Below are 25,467 nucleotides of genomic sequence, written 5' to 3'. Positions count from 1 at the left end.
CATACACTGGAATAAGCACAAAAATTGCGCTATACATACCTCCATCAATGTGAGCTCACTTGCCTCCCTCTCCACTGGAGGGTGAAGGAGAACAAACAGACTGCGTGTGCTCAATACTCGAAATGGTTGTGCTGGCTGGCTGATCACGAATGATCCACAGTCCCAAAGCACGGTGGGGAGGAGGCAGGCAGCTAAGCGCCAGATCAGACTGATACAATCCACCCTACACAGTATTTTCAACCAGTCAGTGATGAGGACGCTGCCGCCGCATTCTCCCCCCCCCCCCTCCCCCCACCATACACAGACGTGATGTCCTTCGGTTAGTTAGGTTTAAGTAGTTCTAAGTTCTAGGGGACTGATGACCTCAGATGTTAAGTCCCATAGTGCTCAGAGCCATTTGAACCATTTGAACAACCAGAACGCACATGTCCAAAACACCGTGACGCCGACACCACAGACGAGCTGGAAAGGGATCCAGTATTTACGCCAGAAACATCAACCACTGACCTGACTGGACCTGTTGTTCCAAAGAGTAACAGCTAATGCAGTATATTGCTTCACAGAGCAGATGTAGATATGACCCCAGCATGGTTCTGGATAATGTAATAAATTTATGTACCAGACAAACACTGTCTGTAAGAACAGACGCACCTGGCTCTGCCACAGTGGATGGACGCTATTCCACAGTAAAGTCTTGTGTGCTATATACTGAATTTTTATAGCAGCTTGTACAATAGAGTTCTCAGCTCTATATTATAAACGTTAACGTCTGATAGAGTAGATTCTGCTGTGTATAATGTCCAGCGCAGCAGAGTACTCCAATAAATTTCTGTACTGTCTGTTGATGTAGCGTCCAGCAGATAAGACAAAACAACGCAGCGTCTGTATTGAAGCAGTCTGAGAAGCGTTCTCACTATCTGATCCTGGTACATATTTCAAATTGGTTCAAATGGCTCTAAGCACTATGGGACTTAACATCTGAGGTCATCAGTCCCCTAGACTTAGAACTACTTAAACCTAACTAACCTAAGGACATCGCACACATCCATGCCCCAGGCAGGATTCGAACCTGCGACCGTAGCAGCAGCGCGGTACCGAACTGAAGCACCTAGAACCGCTCGGCCACAGCGGCAGGGTGCTACATATTTAGACAAGTGCATGTGTAGACGACACGGTAAGCTCTTCGCTGTTCAAATGGTTCAAATGGCTCTGAGCACTATGGGACTCAACATCTATGGTCATAAGTCCCCACCGAGCGAGGTGGCGCAGTGATTAGCACACTGGACTCGTATTCGGGAGGACGACGGTTCAATCCCGTCTCCGGCCATCCTGATTTAGGTTTTCCGTGATTTCCCTAAATCGTTTCAGGCAAATGCCTGGATGGTTCCTTTGAAAGGGCACGGCCGATTTCCTTCCCAATCCTTCCCTAACCCGAGCTTGCGCTCCGTCTCTAATGACCTCGTTGTCGACGGGACGTTAAACACTAACCACCACCACCACCACCACCATAAGTCCCCTAGAACTTAGAACTACTTAAACCTAAGAAACCTAAGGACGTCACACAACACCCAGTCATCACGAGGCAGAGAAAATCCCTGACCCCGACGGGAATCGAACCCGGGAACCCGGGCGCGGGAAGCGAGAACGCTACCGCACGACCACGAGCTGCGGACTCGTCGCTGTTCATCTGATCTTAACAAATGACTCGGTACAGTTTATACTGAGCTCCAATGTGAGCGATAAAGTGTCTCTCCCATTAAAGATATGCAGGCGCCTTACATTGTACAGAGCATTCTGTCCGGCTTTTATCTCAGCTGCCTTAAGAATACACAATACTGTATAAACAAAGGAGGAGCGTCGCAGTGTGAACGCGGCCGTAAACATGAGTGGTGGGCGCATGTCGCAGGGAGCCGCACTGACTGCAGCTGTGGACGGCGAAGACGGAGAGGAATAATCGGCAAGTGCAGAAGCTGTAACAAACTTCACCTAATGATTGTACGGAGTAGCTCGTGTAGGGGAGTGCGTGGTGAGAGCAGCCTACCGATGCCGATTTGAAAGAAAATGTTTGGGAGCTGTCTGAACTTCTGTCCCCAATTCTATAATGCAAATACAGGAAATATATATGGCAGAATTGGCATGCTAACCGCTGAAAAATCTGTCGGTAAGAGAAGTAAGTCAGATGCATACATTAGTATTTTTTTGTAAAACAGTCACCCAACTTAAAAGAAAGTTCACATTATTTCAATCGGAAATAAAATCACTGTTCTCTTCATCTTCTCCATACATCTTCTTGAGTTGGCAGATCGCCATACAACTGTATTATTCAAAGTCACATACTGAAGCGTTCGTGAATATTTTTTTCATACAAAACGCTTTTTCTCTGCCCTTCACTTAAGCTACACTATCAATATGATCAAAATTCTGAAACATTTTTAGCATATGTTCCAGAGACATGTCGGGTTCGTCCCCGTCCTTTGAATCGTGATTTCGCATTAGCCATAATATTGTCCTCCGAGTTTTCACACATTTAATTCTCCTGAATGGTTTATGAGCATGGACTAACACAGAGGATGTTGCTGTTATACGGCCAGAGGTTGTAAAAGCAAGGAGAGCTAGATCTTTACGCACAAACTCTCCGAATTCATTCATGAACCGTTAGGCATCAGCAATATGTTCACAATCTGACACTCTATCATGAATTCGTGCCGCTGTAAAATATAGCTCGTTAATTTATATCGCCTGGTGTATGATTCTGATCAGCGGACAATAATTCACCATCCTACCACGTAACAACAACCCGAATACAGCGGTTTCTTGGGAAAATTTGTCTGATTACTCGGATTCTACGCTACTGGCTATTAAAACTGTTACACCACGAAGATGACGTCCTACAGACGCGAAATTTAACCGACAGGAAGGAGATACTGTGATATGCAAATGATTAGCTTTTCAGACCATTCACACAAGGTTGGCGCCGGTCGCGACACCTACAACGTGCTGATATGAGGAGAGTTTCCAACCGATTTCTCATACACAAACAGCAGTTGACCGGCGTTGCCTGGTGAAACGTTGTTGTGACACCTCGTGTAAGGAGGAGAAATGCGTTTCCGACTTTCATAAAGGTCAGATTGTAGCCTATCGCTATTGCGGTTTATCGTATCGAGACATTGCTGCTCGCGTTGGTCGAGATCCAACGACTGTTAGCAGAATATGGAATCAGTGGGTTCAGGAGGGTAATATAGAACGCCGTGCTGGATCCAAACGGCCTCGTATCACTAGCAGTCGAGATGACAGGCATCTTATCAGCATGGCTGTAACGGTGCGTGCAGCCACATCTCGATCCCTGAGTCAACAGATGGGGACGTTTGCAAGACAACAACCATCTGCACGAACAGTTCGACGACGTTTTCAGCAGCATGGACTATCAGCTCGGAGACCATGGCTGTGTTTACCCTTGACGCTGCATCACAGACAGGAGTGCCTGCGATGGTGTACTCGACGACGAACCTGGGTGCACGAATGGCAAAACGACATTTTTTTCGGATGAATCCAGGTTCTGTTTACAGCATCATGATGGTCGCATCCGAGTTGGCGACATCGCGGTGAACGCACATTGGAAGCGTGTATTCGTCATCGCCATACTAGCGTATCACCCTGCGTGATTGTATGGGGTGCCCTTGGTTACACGTCTCGGTCACCTCTTGTTTGAACAGTGGACGTTACATTTCAGATGTGTTACGACCCGTGGCTCTACCCTTCATTCTATCGCTGCGAAACCCTGCATTTCAGCAGGATAATGCACGACCGCATGTTGCAGGTCCTGTACGGGCCTTTCTGGATACAGAAAATGTTCGACTGCTGCCTTGGCCAGCACATTCGCCAGATCTCTCACAAATTGAAAACGTCTGGTCAATGGTCGCCGAGCAACTGGCTCGTCACAATACGCCAGTAACTACTCTTGATGAACTGTGGTATCGTGTTGAAGCTGCATAGGCAGCTTTACCTGTACACGCCATCCAAGGTCTGTTTGACTCAATGCCCAGGCGTATCAAGGCCGTTATTACGGCCAGAGGTGGTTGTTCTGGGTACTGATTTCTCAGGATCTGTGCACCCAAATTGCGTAAAAATGAAATCACACGTCAGCTCTAATATAATATATTTGTCCAATGAATACCAGTTTATCATCTGCGTTCTTCTTGGTGTAGCAATTATAATGGCCAGTAGTGTATATACAGGGTGGTCCATTGATAGTGATTGGGCCAAATATCTCACGAAATAAGCACCAAACGAAAAAACTACAAAGAACGAAACTCGTCTAGCTTGAAGGGGGAAACCAGACGGCGCTATGTTTGGCCCGCTAGTTGGCGCTGCCGTAGATCAAACGGATATCAGTTGCGTTTTTTTAAAATATGAACCCCCATTTTTATTACATATTCGTGTAGTACGTAAAGAAATATGAATGTTTTAGTTGGACAACTTTTTTCGGTTTGTGATAGATGGCGGTGTAATAGTCACAAACGTATAAGTACGTGGTATCACGAAACATTCCGCCAGTGCGGACGGTATTTACTTCGTGATACATTACCCGTGTTAAAATGGACCGTTTACCAATTGCGGAAAAGGTCGATATCTTATTGATGTATGACTATGGTGATCAAAGTGCCCAACGGACGTGTGCTATGTATGCTGCTCGGTATCCTGGACGACATCATCCAAGTGTCCGGACCGTTCGCCGGATAGTTACGTTATTTAAGGAAACAGGAAGTGTTCAGCCACATGTGAAACGTCAAACACGACGTGCAACAAATGATGATGCCCAAGTATGTATTTTAGCTGCTGTTGCGGTCGCCGGCGGTTCTAGGCTCTTCAGTCCGGAACCGCACGACAGCTACGGTCGCAGGTTCGAATCCTGCCTCGGGCATGGATGTGTGTTATGTCCATAGGTTAGTTAGGTTTCAGTAGTTCCAAGTTCTAGGGGACTGATGACCTCAAATGTTAGGTCCAATAGTGCTCAGAGCCATTTGACCCATTTTGCTGTCGCGGCTAATCCGCACATCAGTAGCAGACAAATTGCGCGAGAATCGGGAATCTCAAAAACGTCGGTGTTGAGATTGCTACATCAACATCGATTGCACCCGTGCCATATTTCTATGTCCCATGAATTGCATGGCGACGACTTTGAACGTCGTGTACGGTTCTGCCACTAGGCACAAGAGAAATTACGGGACGATGACATATTTTTTGCACGCGTTCTATTTACCGACGAAGCGTCATTCACCAATAGTGATAACGTAAACCGGGATAATATGCACTACTGGGCAACGGAAAATCCACGATGGCTGCGACAAGTGGAACGTCAGCGATCTTGGCGGGTTAATGTATGGTGCGGCATTATGGGAGGAAGGATAATTGGCCCCCATTTTATCGATGGCAATCTAAATGGTTCAACGTATGCTGATTTCCTACGCAATGTTCTACCGATGTTACTACAAGATGTTTCACTGCATGATGTACTTCCAACATGATGGATGTCCGGCACATAGCTCGCGTGCGGTTGAAGCGATACTGAATAGCGTATTTCATGACAGGTGGATTGGTCGTCGAAGCATCATACCATGGCCCGCACGTTCACCGGATCTGACGTCCCCGGATTTCTTTCTGTGGGGAAAGTTGAGGGATATTTGCTAGCGTGATCCACCGACAACGCCTGACATGTGTCAGCGCATTGTCAATGCATGTGTGAACATTACGGAAGGCGAACTACTCGCTGTTGAGAGGAATGAAGTTACACGTCTTGCCAAATGCATTGAGATTGAGCCGGCCGGTGTGGCCGTGCGGTTCTAGGCGCTTCAGTCCGGAACCGCGCGACTGCTACGGTTGCAGGTTCGAATTCTGCCTCGGGCATGGATGTGTATTATGTCCTTAGGTTAGTTAGGTTTAAGTAGTTCTAAGTTCTAGAGGACTGATGACCATAGATGTTAAGTCCCATAGTGCTCAGAGCCATTTTGAGCCACTGAGATTGACGGACATGATTTTGAGCATTTATTGCATTAATGTGGTATTTACAGGTAATCACGCTGTTCAAACGTACCTACGTTCTGTTTTAATTTAAAAAACCTACCTGTTACCAACTGTTCGTTTAAAATTGTGAGCCATATGTTTGTGACTATTTCAGGGTAATCTATCACAAAGCGAAAAAAGTGGTCCAACGAAAATATTCATATTTCTTTACGTACTACACTATTATGTAATAAAAAAAGGGAGTTCCTATTTTAAAAAACGCAGTTGATATCCGTTTGACCTATGGCAGCGCCACTAGCGGGCCAATCATAGCGCCATCTGGTTTCCCCCTTTAAGCTAGACAAGTTTCGTTCTTTGTAGTTTTTTCGTTTGACCCTTATTTCGTGAGATATTTGGCCCGGTCACGATCAATGGACCACCCTGCATATCAACAGGTCCACCTTTGATGACCTCGTCCTGTTTCGATGAGTCTATACGGTGATCGGCGCTAATTCCATAAACTTCTGTGGGCTCAGTATGCATCCAGATCCGTCATATCTGTCCTGTTCACTATATTACCTCCAGTCCAGCTGTAAACCATCGTATATGTAAAATTCTCCATTTAGAAAGTCCTTAGCATTTGTCAGTTTAACAGCTGTTGAATTTACTTGAATCTTTTTTCAGGTTTCCTTCCCATTTGGTCTTAAACCCCAGTATCATAAATCATGGTCTTCCTATCTGAATAGTCATTTTAACTGCCCAAGACCGAACAGAAGAGCAGGATATTCATATAACTCCCATGCCCGATAAGATAACGACAGAATAACAGAGAAATTCAATACCCCCAGGAATCGTAGTTGCTCTTCGTCCGATACTGTAATGTGCTGCATTTTACAGATGACCTTCTCCAGCACTATTTTATTTTCCTCAGGATTTGGATCTCCCTGAACGTAACAGTTGTTATCCGTCGCACTTCTCACTAAAATCAGTTATTGTTTTGAGTGTAAAATAGCACATTTCGTACCTTCAAAGAATACCATACGCGTCATGAGCGGTGAGCAGGCACTAAATTGGTCGTATTCACTTACTGATCCATCTATGAACTGTCCTGCATTCTGAAGACAATTATCATCAGAACGTGCTAATGTTTGTGTGTAACTCGAAACCTTTTGCAAATAGTTTTAGATACCCATCAAGATCTTCAATATTTAGTGAGCCTGGTGGTATTACGAAAACTTCGCCTCCTGCTAAATGTAGCTTGTTCAAGACTGATCAACGGAATTCTCCATTCTCCCTTACTTAGTTCAACTGGTGGAAAGTAATTTACTTTTAATATCAAGGGTCGCTGTTTCAAAGTTAAGATGTGTGTCAGTCATGATATCTGGATATCAACTGATGTACTGACGTACATGCAGATTTTTTTATGCATTTATCAGAAGGAAAATTAGACAGAAATGTCCAAAGAGATATGGATCAAATTCTGTTGCGTCGGTGATTGTAGAACATATGGTCAAGTAATGGCGTAATTACTCTGGCAGATGTAAATCACTGTACGATCAAAGAAGTGCACATTATTCTCATTCTTCCTAACATATGCAACCCAGTGACTTCCAGATAGTCCTGCAATATTGTGGTTCACAATGCCACCGTCTGCACCTTTTTACATAGTTTCTGGGAGTTCATCTCCCATGAGCACCCCATGGAATGGCCGGATACACGATTTTTTGAAGAATATAAGCCGTTCTGTATTTGTAAGTGGTCTGTCGGTTATCACGGGTATGAGCTTTTCTTCCTCGTGAATAGGTCTTTCCTGTACGATTTTAAATAGAGTCCTTTCCTGACAGCGATGGACTCCATAAGCTTGCTTTGCCTTTGTGATTCCCGAAGTTGCAATTCCGCTTTCGGTGCGTTCTTCACCGTCCCTGTTATGGCGGCAGCGCCGCCTGCTAGAGACCCGATGGCTGACAAGCCGACCAGGACTGGGATTAAAAAGAGAATAAGTCCACCCGAAGTCTTAGATAATGGTAGAATGCGGGGCATTTTAAGCCGTTTTCTTCTTCTCAGTCCTTTCCGCTTCAGACCACTTTTATCGGCCGACGGCGATGACTGAATGCAATTTTTTAAACATCCCACAGGTTACTGCACGTTCTTAAGCGGCCGACGAGCGGCGTTCCTAACTTGTTTGACACTTATCCCAGCATCCAATTTAGGTTTGGTACGCATTTCCTTATCAACTGTAAATGTCACAATACGTTGATCTATGCCTGTGTTCCTTTTCCACGTATTTGTTTAGCTTTTTTGGCTAAAATTCAATCTGCTTCGTCACTATCTGTTAATCCTTTATTTCCAGAGTGGGCTAAATCATGCTCCTTGCGTACCTCCTCTAGCAGATTAAATCACTTATCACCGCGCGCCAGACGCTTTTGTAATGTGATTCCAGGTCCACAATATTGATACATAAATATATGCAATTCGATTGGCAGATTATAGAGATTACTAGCTTTACCATGCATCCTACGACACGCGTTACGTTACTATATGGTTGGAAAGTTGGTGCGCATTATCATATACCACGTCTTTACTTCCACCCAGCTGCTATGCTTTGACGGGAAGCCCAACCATTCCACTAATGCCAAGCTCCCCAGGCGATTTACAACGCACTCTATAAGAAACACATCGGGCTTAGAGCTTCTCTGCAATTTCTCCGTGTAGAAACTATAGGCAATTCCTTCAACTTCACCATATTTTAAGATGTTAAGTCCTTGGACCTGTACGTCGCACTGTGAGCATCGCTGATGACCGTTTCGGCAGATAAGATTTTTCAAATGCTATTTTCTATTTTCAAACACGAACAAATCACCTACATTAGATTTTTGTCTTCGTGGATCCAGAATTTTAATGCAGTTGTGTACTGTATTTAGTGGATCATTACCACAGAAATCTAACGAGCGCATTTTAATAGTGTTGTGTCGTGAGCGGCTATACTCCGCAATTATTTGTGGGAGAATATTGAGCCACTGATATGATCCTCGAAAGTTAAACTGAACCCACATACGGTTTTTTGTTGTTCTACTCAAACAGTCCACAATGCTCGCTTTCACGTGAGTGAATGTCCAGTAGTGATGTATTCTGTACCATTCCATTACTAGCCTGAATAGCGATTGTAGAATTCATCTCCGTGATCAGGTTGAAGATTGTCAGGGAATCGATTCGTCTGAAGCAGCTGTTCTCGTCCACTACTTCCTCCCAGTCTTCACCTTCGCAGGTAGAGCCTAAACAATTTTCAAATACGTATCTATAACCAAATTTCGTATAAGTATCTATAGCCACCCACCCACCCCCCACCCACCCGCGCCCATGAATAATGGACTCTGCCGCTGGTGAGGAGGCTTGTAGCCTGCCTCAGCGATACAGATAGCCGTATCGTAGGTGCAACCAGAACAGAGGGGTATCTGTTGAGAGGCCACACAATCGTGTGGTTCCTGAAGAGGGGCAGCATCCTTTTCAGTAGTTTCAGACGCAGCAGTCTGGATGATTGACTGATCTGGCCTTGTAACATCAACCAAAAGCACCTTGCTGTGTTGGTACTGCGAACGGCTAAAAGCAAGGGGAAACTACATCCGTAATTTTTCCCGAGGACATGCATCTTTACTTTATGATTAAATGATGATGGCGTTCTCTAGGATAAAATATTCCGAAGGTAAACTAGTCTCCCATTCGGATCTCAGGACGGGGACTACTCAGGAGGACGTCGTTATCAGCAGAAACAAAACTGGCTTTCTACGGATTAGAGCGTGGAATGCCAGATCCCTTAATCGGACAGATAGGTCAGAATATTTAAAAAGGGAAATGGATAGGTTAAAGTTAAATATAGTCGGAGTTAGTGAAGTTCGGTGGCAGGAAGAACAAGACTTCTGGTCGGGTGAATACAAGGTTATAAATACAAAACCAAATAAGGGTAACACATAGAAGTGGGTTTAATAACGAATAAAAAAAAACAGGAAGGCGGATAAGCTACTACGAACAGCATAGTGAACGCATTATTGTAGCCAAGATAGACACGAAGCTCACGCCTACCACAGCAGTACACGTTTATATGACAATTAGCTCCGAAGATGACGAAGAGATTGAATAAGTGTATGACGAGATAAAAGAAATTATTCAGACAGTGAAGGGAGGCGAAAATTTAATAGTCATTGGGGACTGAAAAACGATAGTAGGAAAAGGAAGTGATGGAAAAGTAGTAGGTGTATATGGACTGGGGGCAAGGAATGAAAGAGGAAGCCAACTGGTAGAATTTTGCACAGAGCATAACTTAACCATAGGTAACACCTGGTTTAAAAAACCATGAAAGGAGGTTGTATGCATGGAAGAGGCCTGGAGAGACTGGAAGGTTTCGGATAGATTACATAATGGTAAGACAGAGATTTAGGAAACAGCTTTTAAATTGTAAGACATTTCCAGGGGCAGATGTGGACTCTGACCGTAATTTATTAGTTATGAACAGTAGACAAAAACTGAAGAAACTGTAAAAAGGTAGGAATTTAAGGAGATGGGACCTGGCTACGCTGAAAGAATCAGAGGCAGCAGATAGTTTCAGAGAGAGCATTACGGAACGATTGATAAGAACAGGGGAAATAGAAACAGTAGAAGAAGAATGATGGGTAGCTTTGAGAGACGAAATAGTGTAGGCAGCATCGGATCAAGTAGGTAAAAAGAGAGGGCTGGTAGAAAACATGGGTAACTGAAGAGATATTGAATTTAGTTGATGGAAAGTAAAATATAAAAATGCAGTAAATGAAGCAGGCGAAAAGGAATACAAACGTCTCAAAAATGAGATCGGCAGGAAGTGCAAAATGCCTAAGCAGGGATGGCTAGAGGACAAATGTACGGATGTTGAAGCATGTATCACTAGGGGTAAGACAGATACTGCCTACAGGAAAATTAAAAGAGATCTTTGGAGGCACTTTTTCACTACCTTTGGCGTAAGCTAGACTATCAATGAGATCATTCTGCTCAGATGGAAAACCAGTCCTAAGCAAAGAAGGGAAAGCAGAAAGGTGGAAGGAGTGTATAGAGGGTCTATAGAAGGTCGATGTACTTGAGGCCAAAATTATGGGAATGGAAGAGGACGTAGATGAAGATGAAATGGTAGATATGATACTGCGTGAAGAATTTGACAGAGCATTGAAAGACCTAAATCGAAACAAGGCCCTGGCAGTAGACAACATTCCATTAGAACTAATGATAGCCTTGGGAGAGCCAGCCATGACAAAACTCTTCCATCTGGTGAGCAAAATGTATGAGACAGGCGAAATATCCTCAACAAGAATACAATAATTCCAATCCCAAAGGAAGCAAGTGCTGACAGATGTGAAAATTACCGTACTATCAGTTTAATAAGTCACAGCTGCAAAATACGGACACGAATTCATTACAGACGAATGGAAAAACTGGTAGAAGCCGACCTTGGGGAAGATCAGTTTGGATTCCGTAGAAATGTTGGAATACATGAGGCAATACTGACGCTACGACTTATCTTAGAAGAAAGATTAAGGAAAGGCAAACCTACGTTTCTAGCATTTGTAGACTTTGAGAAAGCTTTTGACAATGTTGACTGGAATACTCTCTTTCAAATTCTGGACGTGGCAGGGGTAAAATACAGGGAGCGAAAGGCTATTTTCAATTTGTACAGAAACCAGATGGCAGTTATAAGAGTCGAGGGGCATGAAAGGGAAGCAGTGGTTGGGAAAGGATTGTGACAGGGTTGTAGCATACCTCCGATGTTATTCAATCTACATACTGAGCAAGCATTAAAGGAAACAAAAAAAATCTGGAGTAGGAATCAAAATCCATGGAGACGAAATAAAAACTTTGAGATTTGCCAATGACATTGTAATTCTATCAGAGACAGCAAATGAAAGAGCAGTTGAACGGAATGGACAGTGTCTTGAAAGGAGGATATAAGATGAACATCAACAAAAGCAAAACGAGGATAATGGAATGTATTCGAATTAAATCAAGTGATGCTGAGGGAATTAGATTGGGAAATGAGACATTTAACGTAGTAAATGAGTTTTGCTATTTGGGAGGCAAAATACGTGATGATGGTCAAAGGAGGGAGAATATAAAATGTAGACTGGTATGGCAAGAAAAGAATTTCTGAAGAAGAGAAATTTGTTAACATCGAGCATAGATTTAAGTGTCAGGAAGTCTTTTCTGAAAGTATTTGTATGGAGCGTAGCCATGTATGGAAGTGAAACATGGAAGATGAGTGGTTTAGACAGGATGAGAATAGAAGTTTTCGAAATATGGTGCTGCAGAAGAATGCTGGAAATTAGATGGGTAAATCACGTAACTAATGAGTAGGTACTGAATAGAATTGGGGAGAAGAGGAATTTGTGGCATAACTTGACTAGAAGGAGGCATCGGTTGGTAGGACACCTTCTGAGGCATCAAGGGATCACCAATTTAGTATTGGAGGGAATTGTGGAGAGTAAAAATCGTAGAGGGAGACGAAGAGATGAATACACTAAGCAGATTCAGAGGGATGTAGGTTGCAGTAATTATTCGGAGATGAAGAGGCTTGCACAGGATAAAGTAGCAATGAGAGCTGCATCAAACCAGTCTCTGGAGTGAGAACCACAACAAAAACATCTGTCAACATTAAAAAATACTTGAAACCTTTATTTACCCCTGAATATTGTCTCATATCCACGAGGTCTGCCTGCTATAAATCATCCAGACCACTTCTAATAACACATCTGCATTTAAACTGGGCTATGGCACTCTCAGACAGCCGCCTCCACCATTATTCGATAATGCGTCTTTCTCTTAGTTTGGAGATGACTGATATAATTTCATTCGTGTGCACTGTATTCCACGCGGCCTACGATGCTGTGAGAAGCTGTAATCGTTATATGATTTCGTTAGGGTCGTCTTAGTGTATGTATTCCACAGGTCACTTGCTCATCCTCTTATGCTCGATGTCTATACTTTTACGCGCACCTTGTACAGTTCCTAATGCAGGTCCAATAATATTCACGTATTTCTTACTGGTCGGCCTTTTTATTCGTCCATCTATTGTGTTGTGTAGCCTGTGTGCGTCAGTAATATTTCAGCATACGATCGCATCTCTTTGAAGAGATACGTGCTAGAATTCCTAGTTTTTTCTAACCACTACACCAACATCTATAACCACTAAACCAAACGTTCACTCAAACTCTTTCTCTCCAATGTGTATTAAACACCCATTTAAGCGTATAAGTTGCTTTCCCAACATATATGGTTTATCCCTGGTGATCCCGTATGTCTAATCTATTTTGCTGGTGCTCTGATGGTTAATGTAATCGGTAACAGTATATCCCTGTTATTCCTCCTCTTCTTCTACACCCTTTCTTCTGTCACCATCCTTCGTGTGTGAGAGCCTTTTTAGACTTTCGGTTACTCGCGTAAATGTCTCTGAAACAGAATTATGTCGCTCCAGCTGTCCTAATTTCAGCAATCGTAATTTACAGCGAATATCTTTACGTAGCAATGAGAGCTGCATCAAACCAGTCTCTGGAGTGAGAACCACAACAAAAACATCTGTCAACATTAAAAAATACTTGAAACCTTTATTTACCCCTGAATATTGTCTCATATCCACGAGGTCTGCCTGCTATAAATCATCCAGACCACTTCTAATAACACATCTGCATTTAAACTGGGCTATGGCACTCTCAGACAGCCGCCTCCACCATTATTCGATAATGCGTCTTTCTCTTAGTTTGGAGATGACTGATATAATTTCATTCGTGTGCACTGTATTCCACGCGGCCTACGATGCTGTGAGAAGCTGTAATCGTTATATGATTTCGTTAGGGTCGTCTTAGTGTATGTATTCCACAGGTCACTTGCTCATCCTCTTATGCTCGATGTCTATACTTTTACGCGCACCTTGTACAGTTCCTAATGCAGGTCCAATAATATTCACGTATTTCTTACTGGTCGGCCTTTTTATTCGTCCATCTATTGTGTTGTGTAGCCTGTGTGCGTCAGTAATATTTCAGCATACGATCGCATCTCTTTGAAGAGATACGTGCTAGAATTCCTAGTTTTTTCTAACCACTACACCAACATCTATAACCACTAAACCAAACGTTCACTCAAACTCTTTCTCTCCAATGTGTATTAAACACCCATTTAAGCGTATAAGTTGCTTTCCCAACATATATGGTTTATCCCTGGTGATCCCGTATGTCTAATCTATTTTGCTGGTGCTCTGATGGTTAATGTAATCGGTAACAGTATATCCCTGTTATTCCTCCTCTTCTTCTACACCCTTTCTTCTGTCACCATCCTTCGTGTGTGAGAGCCTTTTTAGACTTTCGGTTACTCGCGTAAATGTCTCTGAAACAGAATTATGTCGCTCCAGCTGTCCTAATTTCAGCAATCGTAATTTACAGCGAATATCTTTACGTGCTTCAATGACTCTGCGTTTTGTCGACATACTGATGCGTACTCAACTGACTTCGAGATAGTATATAACTTACGTAAGTAGGTTAATGCATACGGTTTCCATTTAGTTTGTGTAATCTCATTCAGTCTTGTTAATCTTTGCGTTTACTATATTGATTAACATCACAATGTTTCTGCTGATTTCTTCTAGTGCATTTCTTTTCTCAATATTTACAAGAGGGTTTATTTTCATATCTCCTAATGTCGCTCATACTTCATTGGTCTTTGCAGTTACCGCTTTGAGGCATCCCCAACACGTGCATTTCCACAGTATGATATTTAAGAGTTTCAGTGACTTTTATCAATGGAGCTGTTAAGACTTTCAATTTTTGTGTCTACGTATAGATGGATGTTCGGTCTGCGCATCACACCCTCTTAATGAGTGCATGACATCCCTGAGAACCGGTCCAAAGCAAACAATATACTGACGCAGTTATGTACTGATACTCTGTTTAAACAGGACATCCTGGAAATTTCGTCTATACCGGCCTTCATGCAACTGCCTCGTTTTATCGATAACCAGAAAACCATACTGCGAGTCATTCCAGCAATCACCGCATATGGTAAAGAATTCATTGAAAGACATATGGTTGCTACATGAGCTTGGTAAATTTGCTTTAAATTTAGATTGTCCTATTTGAAAGTGATAATAAGGTTCACCTTATCCCGAATCAGTTGCTTTGAGGTCCTCGAGTATGTCTGGCTCAAATAAAAGACTTTCATATAGCGGCCAAAGCATAAATAGGTTCGGATCTCGTCCTAGTTCTCCACTGCAACGTCATCAAATACGAAAACGATGTTTCGTGTGACTTTTTCAGATGGTGGAACATCACTGCTTTCACTGAACGCGTGGTAGTTGTCGTGCAGTATCTCTTGCAATAGCTGATACTTGGGCTGAAATAATGTTTTTGAAAATATATACGTATGTTCGAACTGGATTTTCTCAGGGTGAATTAGAGGTGATAGTAGCAAATTAGTTTTTCAGCAGCCTGAAGAACCGATGGTTAAAAAATGGCTCAAATGGCTCTGAGCGCTATGGGACTTAACTTCTAAGGTCATCAGTCCCCTAGAACTTAGAACTACTTAAACCTAACTAACCTAAGGACGTCACACACATCCATGCCCGAGGTAGGATTCGAACCTGTGACCGTAACGGTCGCGCGGTTCCAGACTGTAGCGCCTAGAACCGCTCGGCCACCCTGGCCGGCGATGGTTAAAGCACGCATGAAATTGGGAAGGAGTGACCCATTTCTTTTTCTTCTTGTCGGCATCATTGCAGGACCAGTCGTTTACTCCGAACTCCATGTGATCAGATTGTTTTGTCCATGGCTATGACAACAGGTTCACATTACCATGCAGAGGATTTTACAGAGAGAAAGAAAACGCATATTGCTCTTACACTTTCATTCATTTATAAATTATTGTAAATGAGAGCGTAAATATACATTCTCAGATACGATCGTAGTTCAGTGCGCATAACAGGTATGGGTGATTCATATATATTCGCACGCATGCACAGCATGCGTCATACAGTTGGGCGATGATTTCTTCCGACGGTTTGGGAGTTTGGCGCGCCAACTCCGTCAGATGGGCCACATTTTCTTATCTAATCTGTACATGTATGGTTGTAAGCTTATCCATCTGTCTAGAGCATGCTGAATTGTATAACTGGTATACGTTAAATTCGTAAATGTCTACTGCTGAAGATGCGTGCACTCCTTTACGTTATAAATTGTAATTGTGTCTGGGAAGCCCCTGAGGCAACGGTATGGTGGCCTAGTATCACTGAGGGAGATTGGCAAATACTATTGAAGATGGTGGTAATTTGCATCGAAGTTTCACGTAGGTGAATCCACCCATCTAGGGATATTATGACTTTGGTATCACTACATCGAGTATTTCCTAAAACCAGCGCTGGGTAAAACTCGTTATATGAGACCATTCCTACACTACAGTTTGCTGACGTTGATGTTTAAAATATAGGTGACATTATACACATAATTCTAAGATTTAATGGTTTCGCCTTACCTGCAGGAAGACGAAGAAATGTACCTCAGATTCATACATGCATGGTAACATTCTTTTTTTTTTCTTTTTACTAACTCTACCACGACTAATACTTGTCGCCTTGCATCTAGGAGGTTAGCTGAGACTCACAGTTCGACATCTTCTCCCTCTAAGAGTTGTTGCTAGGCTGGTACAGAGCGATTTTAAACCACCGTTGATACATGTAATATTCGTGGCAGTGTATGAAACATTAAAAAATCGGGAAATTGTATGTGTATCATCTTTGGTTTCAGGCATATAAAGTGAACCACGCAGAGAGTGCCATAGCCAGTTCGTCGAATGCATGCGATGAAGAAAGTCATCATACTAGGTGCTAAATGCGGTAAGAAGATAGTAATGGTTTTAGTCGTTAATTTACACACAGATGATGAGTGTATACTGCACGTTCTTAGCACCATAGTAACACAGTGTAGTCAAACATAAAGATGGTCTTAATGGAGAATGACGATTGTACGACACTGGTGTTTTCGGGGAACCTGCTAAGTCTGGACATTCTAAATATTTCTGAACAAATTATACTGGAATACGTGACGATGTTGCAACTAAAAACTATGGAATCGACAAGACGGACAGTGCTGACGCATACTACATAAAAGGGTATATAAGGTGATTCGTGAAATTTATAAGAAACTTATGGACGAGTGCTATAAATTGAATCGACAGGATTACTACCCATTTCCTAAAGAACTGATGCCTGCTTTATGTAACATTATACACAAATTTCATAAGCTACCGCAAGTGTTTCAGAGTGACGAGTTTATTCCCAAGTGCAGCTATTGTGACAAGCATTTTCAGTTGCATAGAGACTGCGAGGTTGATGGTCCACCTCCTATTAAACTGCGATATGAAGGTTGTAAACAAGGTATCGAATGAAACATAATTTTTTTGTAATACACTATTTTACTATTTTCTGTACTTGCGAGTATCTTAGCGATTGCGCTAAACAAGCTGCACGTCTGTACACTCTTTGAATGCCTACATCTGGGGCCGAGTGCTGATCTCTCGGCGTGGAAGAGGCGCGGCGCGCAGACAACCGCTGCCGGTCCGTAGCCGCCAGCTGCGGCCGCGTTCGCCGCGGCGAGCCTCCATCGGCTGCTCATACGCCGACCAACGCTCGAGCACAGTGTGTGTTACGCGTGATTGCAGGTTATGAACTGCGCTGTTAAATGCAAGAGCGTATTCTTTAGTGTACTGAGATGTTAAGTTCCATAACTGTATTTTTTTTTTTTAAAGATATCGGGAAATAGCATTGGGGCGCATCATCGTACTGGAAATTGAATGAAAAAACCTCGTGGTGGTGACAGTGTTGCTCGAACATGTTCACGTTCAGAATGTCAATGTTGGGATGACGCTAAGGAGCAGTGAGGCTGCGGTGGTGGTGGGGAAACGACGAATTGCAGCGAATTGCTGGTGTCATGTTCTTGGCTCATAAATCATCATCTAAAAAAAAAAAAAAGGAACAGACTAATCAAAGGCTTGTCCCAAACAGTCATACACCCTCTACTCATTGCACCTATGTATTGTTGCAATCAGCTAAGAAAAAGTGGATGAGCACGTAGCAGTTATTTTGTACTCGGCTTTTTAACTTGTGTCTGAAACGCCAACCATTTATTCAGATGACACTACGACCCAACTCTACCTACAGTTATTCCACATGCACTCCCATCGCTTAACTCTGTGTTGAAGTAATTGCAATATATTTACACATACATGTTTTTAATCACAGTTACACCGATCAAGGGAATATATTATGTCTCCAAAACGTTGCCCTACATGCACTCAAGTTTGTACCTTTTTCAAGGCCAAACTGTTGCAAATGAGACGCTGCATCTTTGTCTATAGACAGCACTTCAAGTAGGCGTTTCATATTACCACACCTATTAATTACTCTATAAATCACTATAAAGTGCGGGAGAAAGGGAGCATTACTTGGAATGTGGTTTCTCGTGACGATACATATCAATAATATGAAATAATTTAGAGACAACTATAAGGGGTGATCAAAAAGTTTCCGTTCGAACGTCTTACAGTCCAGAACCGGTATGCCGATTAGGCATAATAGCTGTGAGCGTTAAGGCAATCGTCCCACCGACACACCAGGCTGAAGATAACCGTTGCTAAAAGACTGTGTCCTGCGGCGCGAAGTCCGTAACTGCTTGCTGCACGTCCTCGTCCGACTTTGAACCCCTATTTTTAAGGGACCGAAGGCGTGATAATTGCATGAGGAGAGACCTGGACTACAGGGCGGACTCTGTTGTGTCTCCAACTCGATTTGACGTGACTGCTGCATTACGGCATTTGCGATATGTTGACGTGAGTTATCGTGAAGCAGGAGCACCTCTCGGTGCTGCTGGTTTTCGACAGACATGCTCATATTCTTCATTCTCCGATTGAGATCTATCGGCGTTTGTCCTTCGGCAGTCAAGAATAGAATAACAGAACGTTTGTTCTGTTTGGACCCATTTGGTAATAACGTCGCCATAGTTCGCGTTTCTACAATTATCGCACGCTCGTCAGAATGAGACGAATGCCACACTAATCCCTTGTCTGCATGTCGGTGCTTATATACCCGTATCGGGGTCGCGTTACGTTACATATACGCTGCATAAACGCCCTCAAACGGCAGGTTTTTGATGGCCCCTGATATCTCCATGGCAAAATGGGAATATTTAACTGAAACACGAACTTTTAAAGTCGTTAGTTTATCATTACAGTTACTTATTTGATTGAAATTGGTTGTCTCCTGGCCATATGCGAATGAGTCACTTTCCACCTCGACAGTGAGTACTGCCTGGAGGACTGCAGGCACGTGACGTGGCAAGGAAAGTATACAGAGCGTTACAGAAAGAAGTTTTAAAAATTTGGGGGGATTCTAGAGAATGCATTTCAGTTTCCAGCAAGGAACCAATGGCCGGAAATGTGAAATAAGTTTTGTATAGCACTAATCAAACCAGTCTCAGGACTGAAGACAACAACAACAACACAGCATTAAGCACTTTCCAAGCAATACCCATACGAGAAGTTACCAACTGAGGTTATCAGTGAACATTCGGGCTGGAATTCTTAGAGATATCTTTAATGGACCACACATCTGACCAGATCTTTGGGATAGTGCATGATAACTGATCGTTCTGGACAATGTCTTGCCTGAATTTCTGGAGGACGTTCCCTTGCAACTGCGCACTATATTGTGGTATCAGGCGACGGTGCTCCAGCACACCTTGATCGTCGGACTAGTGCATGCCTCACAGACAACTCCAGGCAGAGTGATTGGAAGGGGGTGCCCCTTGCCTACGCGCTCTGCTGACCTCACCCCGTTTGATTTTTTTCTCTGGGCTTATGGAAAGTCCATTGTGTGCTCTACATCAGCATGAATAGTACCTGCCCTTACTGAACGCATCTTTACAGCGTTTGATACAACCAGAGGGAGCGTGGAATCTTATAAAGAGTCAGACAAAACATGGTTCGCGAAATGTATTCGCAGTTGCAATTATGGATGACTGTCAGCTGTGTAATGGAATGCAGACAATGAAAATTTGTGGCGCACCGGGACTCCTACCCCGATTTCCCTCTTATCGCGAGTGGTGGGCTTACTAACGCAGCAGACTTCATGGTCAGACCTGAATTTTCATATGTCGTCGACCATGTGTCAACAGCCTGCACTCGTACATCCGTTATGTATATTCATGTGCAGGGGAGAGATTTTACTTAAGTCACTTGCCCGGTGTCGGTATAAATACAATATTACAGTCCCTTTATTGTTCAGAAATACGATGCAATATTGCTTGAAAGTTTGGATCTGGCCGTGAAGAGTACTCGGGTAGCCTAATAGTAAGACGACCGCTCGCGATAAGCTGGAAATTCGGGTCCAAGTTCTGGTCCGGCACAAATTTTCATCGTCGTCATTCCATTACACAGCTGATGTTGTCCATATTCCCAACTGCGAATACGTCATATATTTCATAACGGCTGTAGTCGCCACACTGCCGTTCCATCGGGCATGCATCCATGTCAGATGGAATATTACATTGTGCTTCTGCACAACACAGGCACTGCACTATCGCATAAAACGAGGTTCGTCGTTGCAGTTTCTGTAATGATGTCGGTAGTAGTCAAACTGGACATTTAGTCTGAAGTAGTAAAGTCACAGATTCGATTTGCAGTATTTCATTGTACTCTACTTTTTTGTCAATAAAATTTATCAAAATCACACTATTGTGACATTTAACCTGCCGAATACGCAGAAAGTGCATAGTGCTTTCGAAACTTTGTTTCACATTTCCGGCTGTAAGTTATTTATTGAAATATGTTCCGAATTACACCCTCTACAATCTCGCAAATTTTTGAAACTTCGTTCTCTGACACCCTGTAAAAGCGCAGCAGAGGCGAATTAGGAATCATCTGGTGACGACGCGGGCAGCAAATCCACTTACGTAAGTAACTTTGACAAAGATGAGATTACACTGCGGTGACAAAAGTCACGTGACAGCGTTATGCACATATACAGATGGCGGTAGTATCGCGTTCACAACGTATAAAGCTGCGGGAGGAGCTGCGGCTTCTCAAGAAGACGCCGCCTGTGCCAGCTCCCCCCGCCCCTGTGAGGCGGCCACTGGTGGCAGATGCCGCCACCCAGACGTCCACCGACTCGCCCCCTGCAGCAATGCAGGCGGCGTCCCGCATGGAAGTGGACGTCGTGACGCCTGCACTGTCTTCTCACCAGGAGACAGCTGCAGAAGAACCAGCCGACGAAGAGTTGCCGTCCGCCTCTTCACACGACGAAGAAACGGACACCGACGAAGGACTGCCCCTCCCGCTCCCAGACGAGCTGAGTGTGCAGCCCTTTCTGAAGAAGATCGCGGCGTCGCTGAAGGACAAGACGTACCCTCACGGGGACAATCCGTACCTCTTCACGCCGGCGCACGCGAAACCACCTCTTCCGCACGTACCGTGCGACCTACGCTTCTCGCGTGGCATGTTGCATGAGGCGATAACACGGAAGGAGCTCAAACTGCTGAACAGCCGCCCCATCTTCACCCCTTCGGACTGGGACCGCATCACTGAGGTCACAACGAAGTGGTTGAGGGAAGAGTGGCGCTCCGGCAGGCGGCAGCCTGCCCCAGAAGATCTTCCAGCAGTCGAATACTTCGCCAGGCTAGAACTAGCGAAGCATCCAGAGGCCCATTCCAACGAGAGGCCACACTGACGTCAACAGAGCTGTCAACGGAGGAATAGCAGCACTGCTGCTTAGCCTCCACCACCACCGGACAGATGAAGTCCGTGATTTGCGAACGGGAACGGGAACAGGAAGCTGTCATTTGCACTCAGGTGATTCATATGAAAAGGTGCACGACGCGATCGTGGCCACACGACGAGAATTAACAGAGCTAGACGCATGGGACATTCCATTTAGGAAATCGTTAGAGGAGTCAATATTTCGATATCCACAGCGTCAAGAGTGTGCCGAGAATGTCACATTTCAGGCATTACATCTCACCATACACAACGCTGTGGCCGACGCCCTTCACTTAACTACCGAGAGCAGCAGAGTTTGCGTATAGTTGTCAGTGCTAACAGACAAGCAACACTACGTGAAACCATCTCAGAAATCAATATTTGACGTGTGACGAGCGTATCTGTTAGGACAGTGAGGTGAAATGTGGCCTTAACGGGCTATGGCAGCAGACGAACGGCACGAATGCCTTTGCTAACAGATATGCATCGCCTCCAGCGCATCTGCTGGGCTCGTGTCCGTGTCAGTTGCAACGCAGGCAACTGGAACACCTTGCTCTGATCAGATGAGTCCCGATTTAAGTTGGTAAGAGCTGACGGTAGGGTTCGAGCGTGGAGCAGACCCCACGAAACCATGGGCCCAAGTTCTGAACAAGGCACTGTGTAAGCTGGTGGTGGCTTCATAATGGTGAGGACTGCGTTTACATGGAATGGGCTAGATCCTCTGGTCCAACTGAACCGATAATTAAATGGAAATAGTTATATTCGGCTACATGGAGACCATCTGCAACCATTCACGGATCACATGTTCCCAAACAACGATGGAATTTTTATGGATCACAGTGTGTCATGTCACTAGGCCTCAGTTGTTCGCGATTGGTATGACGAACATTCTGGACGATTCGAGCCGATGATTTGGCCACCCAGAACGCCCGACGTGAATCCCATCGAACATTTAAGGGGCACAATCAAGAGGTCAGTTCGTACACAAAAACCTGCACCGCCAACACTTTCGCAACCATGGGAAGCTATAGACGCAGCATGACGCAGTATTTCTGCAAGGGACATCGAACGACTTATTGAGTACATGTCACGTCGGGTTGCTGCACTACGCCGGGAAAAAGCAGATCTGACACTACGTTAGGAAGCATCCCTTGATTTTTCCACCTCAGTGTATGTCCCAGCGCCTGGGAACGGGCATTTCGGAAACAGTGAAGCTAATCGGTTATTCGCGGACTACTTTCTTGAGCATTTATGGAAAATAGCTGAAGGGCGGTGAAACCACGATAGGTGACAAGGTGTTGGAAGTCCACATCACACAACTCGGAGGTCAGAGGCTTGCTCGGCCTGTAAAGGGTGATAGGTGGCAATATTTGGCAGACCTGACGACAAAGGACAATGCTGGTGCAAGCACAAGTGTTTCGGAGCACAACGTTCAGCTCCGCAGCAGGCGATCCAACATGTTCCCAAGTCGATCCAACGACATCTTCAGTTACGGTTACAGTGGAAATAGAACAATAGAGATTAAACTGTAAATCAATGAAAAAATGTGATCTGGTCGAATGATCAAGTTTCTTGTTACACCAGGTCGATGGTTGTGTCCAGATACGCAGTCATCTAGCTGCTCGAAACATGCTCCACTCCAAGGACGCAGGCCGGACAGTATTATGCTGTGAGAGCCATTCAAATGATATTCCATGGGACCTGTTGTATTACTCGACAGCAACATGACACCTGTGGACTACGTGAACATTACCGTGGACTATTCGCGTCCCTTCATGCACGATGACAACTTCCAGTAGGCTCAAATGGCTCTGAGCACTATGGGACTTAACTTCTGAGGTCATGAGTCCCCTAGAACTTAGAACTACTTAAACCTAACTAACCTAAGGACATCACACACATCCATGCCGAAGGCAGGACTCGAGTCTGTGACCGTTGCGGTTGCGCGGTTCCAGACTGTAGCGCCTAGAACCGCTTGGCCACTCCGGCCGGCACTTCCAGTAGATAAGAGTCCCTGTCACAAGTCTAGAATCAAGCTACAGTCGTTCGAGGAGCATAACAGTAAACTCGGGTCACAACAGTCTTCCCCTTGTTAAAGTCGCTTATTCCAGTAGATTTCTCCATATGAGACTCATATCGTCGCTAGAATGAGTCCCAATTAGTCTCTGCTCCGCTCACATTCTTTTCTTACCGCATCACGCGCGCCCAATGCCATCTGCAACATTAAATTTCACTGTGGGCAGTGGTCATAATCTTTTGGCCCATCATTTGATTATGACGTACTAGGTATTCTTGTAAATGCTGAAGAGAACCACAGGTTTCACTCACGTTATTTGTAACTGGAGTAGCGTATCATAAGTCCGAAAACTTTATTCAGCGTGCTTTCCTAAAACTATGTCTCTCATAAAACGGTAATAAAATTTTCGACCACTACATATTTGTCCTTACCTACACTAGGAGTGGGAAAGTGACTAAAGCGTTCCTACTCTTGTTTTCACAATCTAGGAAGAATAACACAACCACTATTTTAGGTTTTCACCATACTTAGAATTACCAGCAAGAAGAACTGACGGTTGCTGGCCGTCATGGGCAATTACAGACTGCCTCGAAATTGATTATAAATTATTACAGCGCACGTTAAAAACTAAAATGTGTTTTCATGAAAACTTAGAGTTAAAACTGTGGCTAGAACTAAATTGTCGTGATACACAGCAGGACATTCCTACATACAGGATGTGAGATCATGATCTACGCTATGGTTAGTAGCGGAAACTGGAAACCTAAAGTTGCAGCATTAAGTGGGAGAAAATGAGAGTACTGGCATACTTGGAATGGTTAAATATTAAAACATCCATGGGAAATTTACAGAAGTGTGTTCAAATATTCGGAGAGAAACATGCTGTATAGTCTCACTGCGGCTGAACCCAGAATTATCGAAAAAAATGTAAAAACGTATAGTAAAAACATAATTGATTGAACTATAGTATCGTCAACTTTATTTCTAACGAACTGTTATCGTAATTTGGGGGTATATTGGTTGTCTGACTATTTGGATTAGCGGCCTACCTCATTTGGTGTGAGAATATATCAACAAATGGTTTTTAGGCGAGCTTCGATAAAAATGTAATGCAAATAATCACTGTGAACTGAACTGTGGTGTAAGTCCGTAATAATACATAGTAAATTGCAGTGAACTAAATATATAAATAAAATTCTTGTTTCAAGTTAAACACGTAAAATGTAGTTTAAAAGCAGTTATGACAGGTGTTTTCTTCAAATACTCGAAAATACACACTGTTTTATGTCAATGTTCTATTATTTCCAGTGCTCTGAAAATATTGCACGGTCATGCGCACATGATCTTATTAAGTGTTTTTTTTTTCAGTTCAAAAGTCTAAAAGCTAAATTTTGCCCGAAAAACAGAGCAGTATGGCTGCGGGGCCCTTAACAGCGCGAGCCCCATAGCATGTGCCAGTATGAACAAACCGTTCATGGCTGCTCATGTTTGTTAGTCACGTCCAGAATCTGTTCTTCTGCATTTACATCTTAATAGGTACTCCGCAATCCACCGTACACTGCGTAACGATAGGCAGTACCCTGTACCACCACTGGCCAAATTCTTCCAATCCATCTGTGGCATGAATCAGCAAACCAATACTTAATAGT

The sequence above is a fragment of the Schistocerca cancellata genome, chromosome 4 (genome assembly GCF_023864275.1).
Source record: "Schistocerca cancellata isolate TAMUIC-IGC-003103 chromosome 4, iqSchCanc2.1, whole genome shotgun sequence".
In the NCBI taxonomy this organism is placed as follows: Eukaryota; Metazoa; Arthropoda; class Insecta; order Orthoptera; family Acrididae; genus Schistocerca; species Schistocerca cancellata.
Note: the sequence above shows the minus strand (reverse complement) of the source record.